The sequence below is a fragment of the Trichechus manatus genome, unplaced genomic scaffold (genome assembly GCF_000243295.1).
Source record: "Trichechus manatus latirostris isolate Lorelei unplaced genomic scaffold, TriManLat1.0 scaffold00083, whole genome shotgun sequence".
Classification (NCBI taxonomy): Eukaryota; Metazoa; Chordata; class Mammalia; order Sirenia; family Trichechidae; genus Trichechus; species Trichechus manatus.
Window position 1 is genome coordinate 9,471,187 of NW_004444019.1, and position 8,068 is coordinate 9,479,254.

At 41.9% G+C, this 8,068-nt stretch overlaps 1 pseudogene; it reads left to right on the plus strand.

Annotated features, from left to right (window-relative positions):
• Nucleotides 1-8,068, plus strand: part of LOC101343107 (coiled-coil domain-containing protein 112-like) — a 177,265-nt pseudogene that overhangs the window by 36,000 nt on the left and 133,197 nt on the right.

Consider the following 8,068-nt stretch of genomic DNA (forward strand, 5'->3'; position numbering starts at 1 on the left):
AACAGGCAGCTTCTGTCTGGACGTGAGATGGGAAGGCAGAGAGGGTTAGGAACTGGTTGAATGGACATGGGGAATCAGAGGTGGAAAGGAGGAGTATTCTGTCATAGTATGGGGAGAGCAATTAGGGTCACATAACTATGTATAAATTTTTGTATGGGAGACTAACTTGAAATGTGAACTTCATTTAAACTACAACAATAATCAAAAAAATAAAAAAAGAAATGAAAAAAGTCCTGTGTACTTTTACTAAACTTGAATAAGAATTAAATATTTTAAATCTTTAATCCTTTGTTAGATTAATTCAATCTCAAATTTATGGGGGAAAGGAAAGTACCATTTATGAGATTCTACAATACACTAGGCACTGTGTTATATTTATCACTTAATCCCCTCAAGAACACTGAAAACTATGCAGTGTTATCTTCTTCTTGGACAAGGGTCTGAGATTCAGATTATTTAAAAAATAAAATTAGGTCAAGGTCACCCAGTGTCTTAGTTACCTACTGCTGCCATAACAGAAATACTACAAGTGGGTGGATTTAAGAAACAGAAATTTATTTTCTCACAATTCTGGAGGCTAGAAGTCCAAATCAGAGTCTCAGCTGTGTTGATTCCTTCTGTGAGCCTCTCTTTTAGTTTCTCGTGTCTGCTGGTGATCTTTGTTATTCCTTGGTGTACCATGGAATCTGTCTTTCCCATATGTATGTGTCTCTGTGTCTATTCTGATCTTTTTATAACTCCTAGTACCTGCAAAAAATAAAAATAAAAAAATAAAAAATGATGACATCATGGACATCATACATGAAGAAAGTAAAAGGTCATTAAAAAGACAGAAAAGAAAGAAAAGACCAAAATGGATGTCAGAAGAGACTCTAAAACTTGCTCTTGAGGTTAGAGTAGTGAAAGCAAATGGAAGAAATGATGAAGTTAAAGAGCTGAACAGAAGATTTCAAAGGGTGCCTCAAGAAGACAAAAGTATTAAAATATTATTACAAAATGTGCAAAGACCTGGAGTTAAAAAACCAAAAGGGAAGAATACTTTGAGCATTTCTCAAGCTGAAATAATGAGTTTCAGTATTGAGTTGCAGTATTGAAGGATTTTATGGGCAAAAATTGAACAATGTAGGAAACATCAAAAGAAAATGGAAGGAATACACAGAGTCACTGTACCAAAAAGAAATTGGTTGACTTTCAACTATTTCAGGAGATAGCATATGATCAGGAGCTGATGGTAATGAAGGAAGCAGCCCAAGCTGCACTGAAGGCATTAAAAAAAAAAAAAAAAAAAAAAGGCTCCAGGAATTGACAGAATACCAGTTGAGATGATTCAACAAATGGATGCAACTCTGGAAGCGCTCACTCACCTATGCCAAGAAATTTGGAAGATAACTACTTGGCCAAACGACTGGAAGAGATTCATCTTTGTGCCCATTCCGAAGAAAAGTGATCTGGCAAAATGTGAAAATTATTGAACAATATCATTAATATCACATGCAGGTAAAATTATGTTGAAGGTAAGTCAAAAACAGTTCCAACAGTACAGGGAACTTCCAGAAATTCAAGCCGAATTCAGAAGAAGATGTAGAACAAGGGATATCATTGTGGATGTCACAGGCTCTTGGCTGAAAGCAGAGAATACCAGGAAGATGTTTATCTGTGTTTTACTGACTATGCAAAGGCATTTGACCGTGTGGATCACAACAAATTATGGATAACATTGCAAAGAATGGTAATTCCAGAACACTTAATGTGCTCATGAGGAACCTGTACATAGACCAAGAGGCAGTCATTTGAACAGAACAAGGAAATATTGCATAGTTTAAAAATCAGGAAAGGTATACTTTAGGGTTGTCACCTTTCACCATACTTATTCAATCTGTATGCTGAGCAAATAATCCGAGAAGCTGGACTATGTGAAGAAGAATGGGGCATCAGGATTGGAGGAAGACTCATTAACAACCTATGATCCACGGATGACACAACCTTGCTTACTGAAACTGAAGAAGACTTGAAGCACTTACTGATGAAGATCAAAGACCATAGCCTTCAGTATGGATTACACCTCAACATAAAGGAAACAAAAATCCTCACAACTAGACCAATAAGCAACATCATAATAAATGGAGAAAAGACTGAAGTTGTCAAGGATTTCTTTTTACTTGGATCCACAATCAACACCCATGGAACCTGCAGTAAGAAATCAAACAACACATTGCATTGTGCAAATCTGCTGCAAAAGACCTCTTTAAAGTGTTAAAAAGCAAAGATGTCACCTTGAGGACTAAGGTGCACTTGACCCAAGCTATGGTATTTTCAATTGTGTCATATGCATGGGAAAGCTGGACAATGAATAAGGAAGAGTAAAGAAAAAATGGCGCCTTTGAATTATGGTGTTGGTGAAGAATATAGAATATACCATGGACTATCAGAAGAATGAACAAATCTGTCTTGGAAGAAGTACAGCCAGAATGCTCCTTAGACTTGAGGATATTGAGATTTTGTCTCACTTACTTTGGATATGTTATCAGAAGGGACCAGTCTCTGGAGAAGAACAGTATGCTTGGCAAAGTAGAGGGTCAGTGAAAAAGAGGAAGACCCTCAACAAGATGGACTCACACAGTGGCTGCAACAATGGGCTCAAACATAGCAATGATTGTGAGGATGGCACAGGATGGGGCAGTGTTTCGTTCTGTTGTACTTGAGATTGCTATGAGTCAGAATGACTCTATGGCACCTAATAATAACAAGTACTTGTAAAGGAGCCCTTGTGGTGCGGTGGTTAAGGGCTTGGCTGCTAACCAAAAGGTTGGCCGTTTGAACGCACCAGCCACTCCACGGGAGAAAATGTGGCAGTCTGCTTTTATAAAAATTACCACCTTGGAAACCTTATGGGGCAGTTCTACTCTGTCCTGTAGGGCTGCTAAGAGAACCTACATGAGAGCAATGGGTTAGAACCTATAAATGTGACCTAGTTTGAAAATAGGGTGTTTGAAAATGTTATCAGTTAACATGAGGTCATATGGGAGTAGGGTGGGTCCTAATCCTGAGTGGTGTGTTTATAAAAGAGAAGAGCACAGACAGACAGAGGAAAGACGGCCCTATGACAATGGGGTTATGCTGCAGCTGTAAGCCAAGGAATGTCTGGGGCTACCAGAAGCCCAGAGAGGCAAGAAAGGATCTTCCTCTAGAGCCTTGGAGAGAACATGGTCCTTCTGGCACACTGAATTTGGACTTCGAACCTCTAGAACTGCAAAAAAAAAAAAAAAAAAAGTTTGTTCTTATAAGCCACCCAATTTGTGGTACTTTGTCATGGCAGCACTGGGAAACCAATAGACCTGGCTTTCAGCTTTCCTTCTCCAGGTGTTGGGGAGACCATGGGATATTTTAGAAGAAGAGTGACGTAATTAAATTTACATTTCTGACATTCAGGGCCAGCTTCATGGCATTGACTTGTGCAGTTGCACAGGACGTCACTTTGTTTGATGCTGTGCTGTTGCTGTCTTGATATCTTTAACATTTTTTGAACAAGAGGCCCCATGTCTTAGGCTGGGTTCTCTAGAGGAGCAAAACCAGTGAAGCATATATATAAACATATAGGGAGAGTTTTATTTCAAGAAAAAGGCTCACACAATTGTGGAGGATAGCAAGTCCCAAATCATGGGTCAGGCTTCAGGCTGGAGGCTTCTCCTGACCCATATGGTTGCAGGGGCTGATGAACCCAAAATTTGCAGGTCTGGTAGCAGGCTGCTGGCTCACAGGGTTTCAGGAGCTGACAAATCCAAAATCTGCAGATAAGGCAGCAGGCTGAAGGCTTCTTATGTCCTAAGACCTGGGGGTCAGAGGGTGATGAGACAAATGTAGGATTGAGAGAAAACGAGCTTTGCCAGAACATTCGTTTATATCATGAATGCAGGCCACACCCCCAAGGAAACTCCTCTTCTAACTGCTTGGCTGCTCATATCAGATGACAAACTGGGAGGTGATACATAGTGTCTGCCAAACCACTGAGAATTATAGCCTAGCCAAGTTGACACGTAACATTAACCATCACACTCCACATTTTCAAATTATGTAACAGGTCCTGCTAATAGTCTCTTGGGTGCTGGTGAGAAATATAAATCGGTAGAAAGCAATAGAAAATAATTGGGGAAGAGTTAGTGCAGTAATCAAGACAAGAAATGACCAGGACCCATTTTGTAGCACTGGCAATGGGGACAGAGAAGAGCAGAGGGATAAAATAAAATTAGGTGTTTGAAAATAGAAGGCTCGATGGGAGAGTTGAGTGACAAAGAGGGATGTAGGGTTACAGGAAAACTGGTTAGCTTGAATGTCTGGGTGAAAGGGGGTGGGGGTATCCTTTAGAGTTTGGGATGCCAATGAGCTCAGTTTTGGACACATAGAGTTCAGTGGGTCTGAAAGAACTAAAGAAAAAATTCAAGCTTTGAGTTGCAATAGTGAAGGATTCTATGGGGAAAATATTAAATGATGCAGGAAGCATCAAAAGACGATGGAAGTAATACACAGAGTCATTATACCAGAAAGAAGTGGTTGATGTTCAACCATTTCAAGACGTAGCACATGATCAGGAATCTATGGTACTGAAGGAAGAAGTCCAAGTTGCACTGAAGGCATTGGTGAAAAACAAGGCTCCAGGAACTGACGGAACATCTACTGAGATGTTTCAACAAATGGATGCAGCACTGGAAGCAATAACTCATCTATGCCAAGAAATTTGGAAGACAGCTACCTGGCTAATTGACTGGAAGAGATCCATACTTATGCCTATTCCCAAGAAAGGTGATCCAACTGAATGCAGAAATTATTGAATAATATCATTAATATCACACTCAAGTAAAATTTTGCTGAAGATCATTCATGTCATGGTTTGAATTACGTCCCCCCAAAAATGTGTATATCAGTTTGGCTGGGCCATGATTCCTGTGTGATCTTCCTATATGTTGTAAATCCTGCCTCTATGATGTTAATGAGGGAGGATGGGTGGCAGTTTTGTTAGTAAGGCAGGACTGGATCTATAAGACTGGATTGTGTCCTGAGGCAATCTCTTGAGATATAGAAGACAGAAGTGAGTAGTGAGACAGGGAGACCTCATACTATCAAGAAAGCAGTGCCAGGAGCAGAGCGCATCCTTTGGACAGGGGTCCCTGCGCCGAGAAGCTCCTAGTCCAGGGGAACACTGACGAGAAGGCCGACAGAGAGAAAGACTTCCCCTGGAGCTGACACCCTGAATTTGGACTTTTAGCCTACTTTGACTGTGAGGAAATAAACTTCTCTTCGTTAAATCCATCCACTTGTGGTATTTCTGTTATGGCAGCACTAGATAACTAAGATAATTCAAAAGCGGCTACAGCAATATATTGACAGGGTACTACCAGAAATTCAGGCAGGATTCAGAAGGGGACGTAGAACCAGGGATATCACTGCTGATGTCAGGTGGATCCTGGCTGAAAGCAGAGAATACCAGAAAGATGTTTACCTATGTTTTATTGACTGTGCAAAGGCATTCGACTGTGTGGATCATAACAAATTATGGATAACATTGCAAAGAATGGGAATTCCAGAACACTTAATTGTGCTCATGAGGAACCTGTACATAGATCAAGAGGCAGTTGTTCAGATAGAACAAGAAGATACTGCGGGGTTTAAAGTCAGGAAAGGTATGTGTCAGGGTTGTATCCTTTCAGCATACCAATTCAGTCTTTATGCTGAGCAAGTAATCTGAGAAGCTGGACCTTGTGAAGAACAGTGCATCAGGAATGGAGGATGACTCATTAACAACCTGTGTTATGCAGATGACACTACCTTGCTTGCTGAAAGTAAAGAGGACTTGAAGCACTTACTGATGAAGATCAAAGACCACAGCCTTCAGTATGGATTATACCTTAACATAAAACAAAAATCCTTGCAAGTGGACCAATAAGCAGCATCATGATAAATGGAGAAAAGACTGAAGTTGTCAAGGAGTTCATTTTACTTGGACCCACAATCAACACCCTTGAAAGCAGCAGTCAAGAACTCAAAAGACACGTTGCATTTGGCAAATCTGTTGCAAAAGAACTTTAAAGTGTTGAAAAGCAAAGATATCACCTTGAAGACTAGGGTGCATGCCTGACCCAAGCCATGGTATTTTCAACTGCATCATATGCATGCGAAAGCTGGACAATGAATAAGGAAGACGGAAGAAGAATTGACGCTTTTGAATTGTGGTGCTGGCGAAGAATATTAAATATACCATGGACTGCCAAAAGAACTGACAAATCTTGTGGGGATATATGCCATTTAAACATGGCTACACTATTGACAACTTCAGCCCCTCAAAGGCCTCTATGCTGCACAGGACATGTTGAGACTTGTCAGCGATGAGGAGGAGATTAGGCACGACTTGTTTTCCCAAACCTATTGTCCCGTTACTGATTGGCTTGTTTACCTGAATTCCTTCTCCCTTGCCAGAAACTTATTGTTATTCACCCAAAGCCCATTGTTCTGTTATTTGCTTCACTGCTTGCTGTATTGACTATAAATAAACTCCCGGGACTGAAGCTGGGGTCGACTCCTCTGAGTGACCCTCCTTGGCCCCACTTCTCTGTAAGAGTTGTGTTTGGCTACTGTCTTCGCCACCCCGACAATCGTTGCTGCTGCGACAGATGGTGCCCCGTGTCAGGGGACTGTAGACGCCCTCACACTAAATCCCTTCAGGTGGTATTGGACGTCCGTTTCAGGCTGGGTTTACAGCCCGAGAGCGGTGGGGCTTTCCGCGGAGCTTTTCCGAACACTTTCGATTCAGGCTGGGTTTACAGCCCAAGGGCAGCAGGGCTTTCCCAAATGCCCTCAGTTTAGGCTGGGTTTACAGCCCAAGGGCGGCGGGGCTTTCCCGAGGGCTCTCAAGGGATTTCAGGCTTCAGGCCAGGAGCTTTTCTTCTCTTCCTTTCATTTTTCATTTTCCTTTTCACTATGGGGAATCCTCTTTCCTCTGAACAGCGTCAACACAAAGCCCAGCTGTTAGGATTGTTAAAGGCTTCCAAGCTTAAGGTTTCAGAAGAAGCACTTACCCAGCTTCTGCTTTTAATTGAATGTGCCTGTCCTTGTTATCCCCTGCAGGGAAACCTTGATGTAGAAGCATGGGAACATATCGGTAACATCATTCGTGATATGAACATCCCAGCTTCAGTTCTTATTGCTTGGCATCACTGTCGCCTTGCCCTGCAGTCCTTACAAGCAGCTCCTTCAGCTCCCTCCCCTAGTAAAGAAAATGTTTATGACCCTCTTCCTTCCGCACCTCCTGAGACTGATTCCTCACAACATGAGTCTCTTATGGAGAGATGTTTGTGGGAGGGCCATGAGAAAGAAGGGGTTTCTGCTTATCCTGTCATTCGGGGAGCAGGACCGCCCCGTCACAATGGCCTTGGCTTTCAAGTTTTCAAAGAGCTTCGTAAAAGCATGATAGAGAATGGTTTACAGTGTTTCTTCACAAAAGGGATTGTAGAAGGTTTAGGACGGGGTTTTGAGATGACCCCCTGGGATTGGAATCTTTTAATGCGAACAGTTTTAACCCCTGCTCAATTTAGCGTATGGCGTCAAGAGTACAAGGAACTTTGTAACCTTTATGCTATGGACAATCTTAACAATAACATCCCTGTTAGTCTTGACATGCTCTTGGGTGGTTGGAACTACTCCACTCCCCAGGTCCAGAGTCAGATGAATAGGCAAGCATTCAGTCAAGCCTCCGACGCTGCTGCCAAAGCCTGGAGTAAAATCCCTGATTCCAGGACGCCTACCAGCTCATTCGCCACTATTCGTCAAGCAGCAAATGAGCCTTACATTGACTTTATCAATCGTCTCCAAATGGCCATCTCCCGACAGGTAAATAACCAACAAGCAGCTGAAGTTCTTTGTCTCCAGCTTGCTTATGAAAATGCTAATGCTGACTGTCGGGCTGTTTTAGCTCCCTTAAAGGCACAGAATCTTAATCTAGCTGAAATGATTAGAGCATGTCAAAATGTTGGCACAGAAACTCATAAGGCACAAGTATTAGTGGCAGCTCTCCATCCGT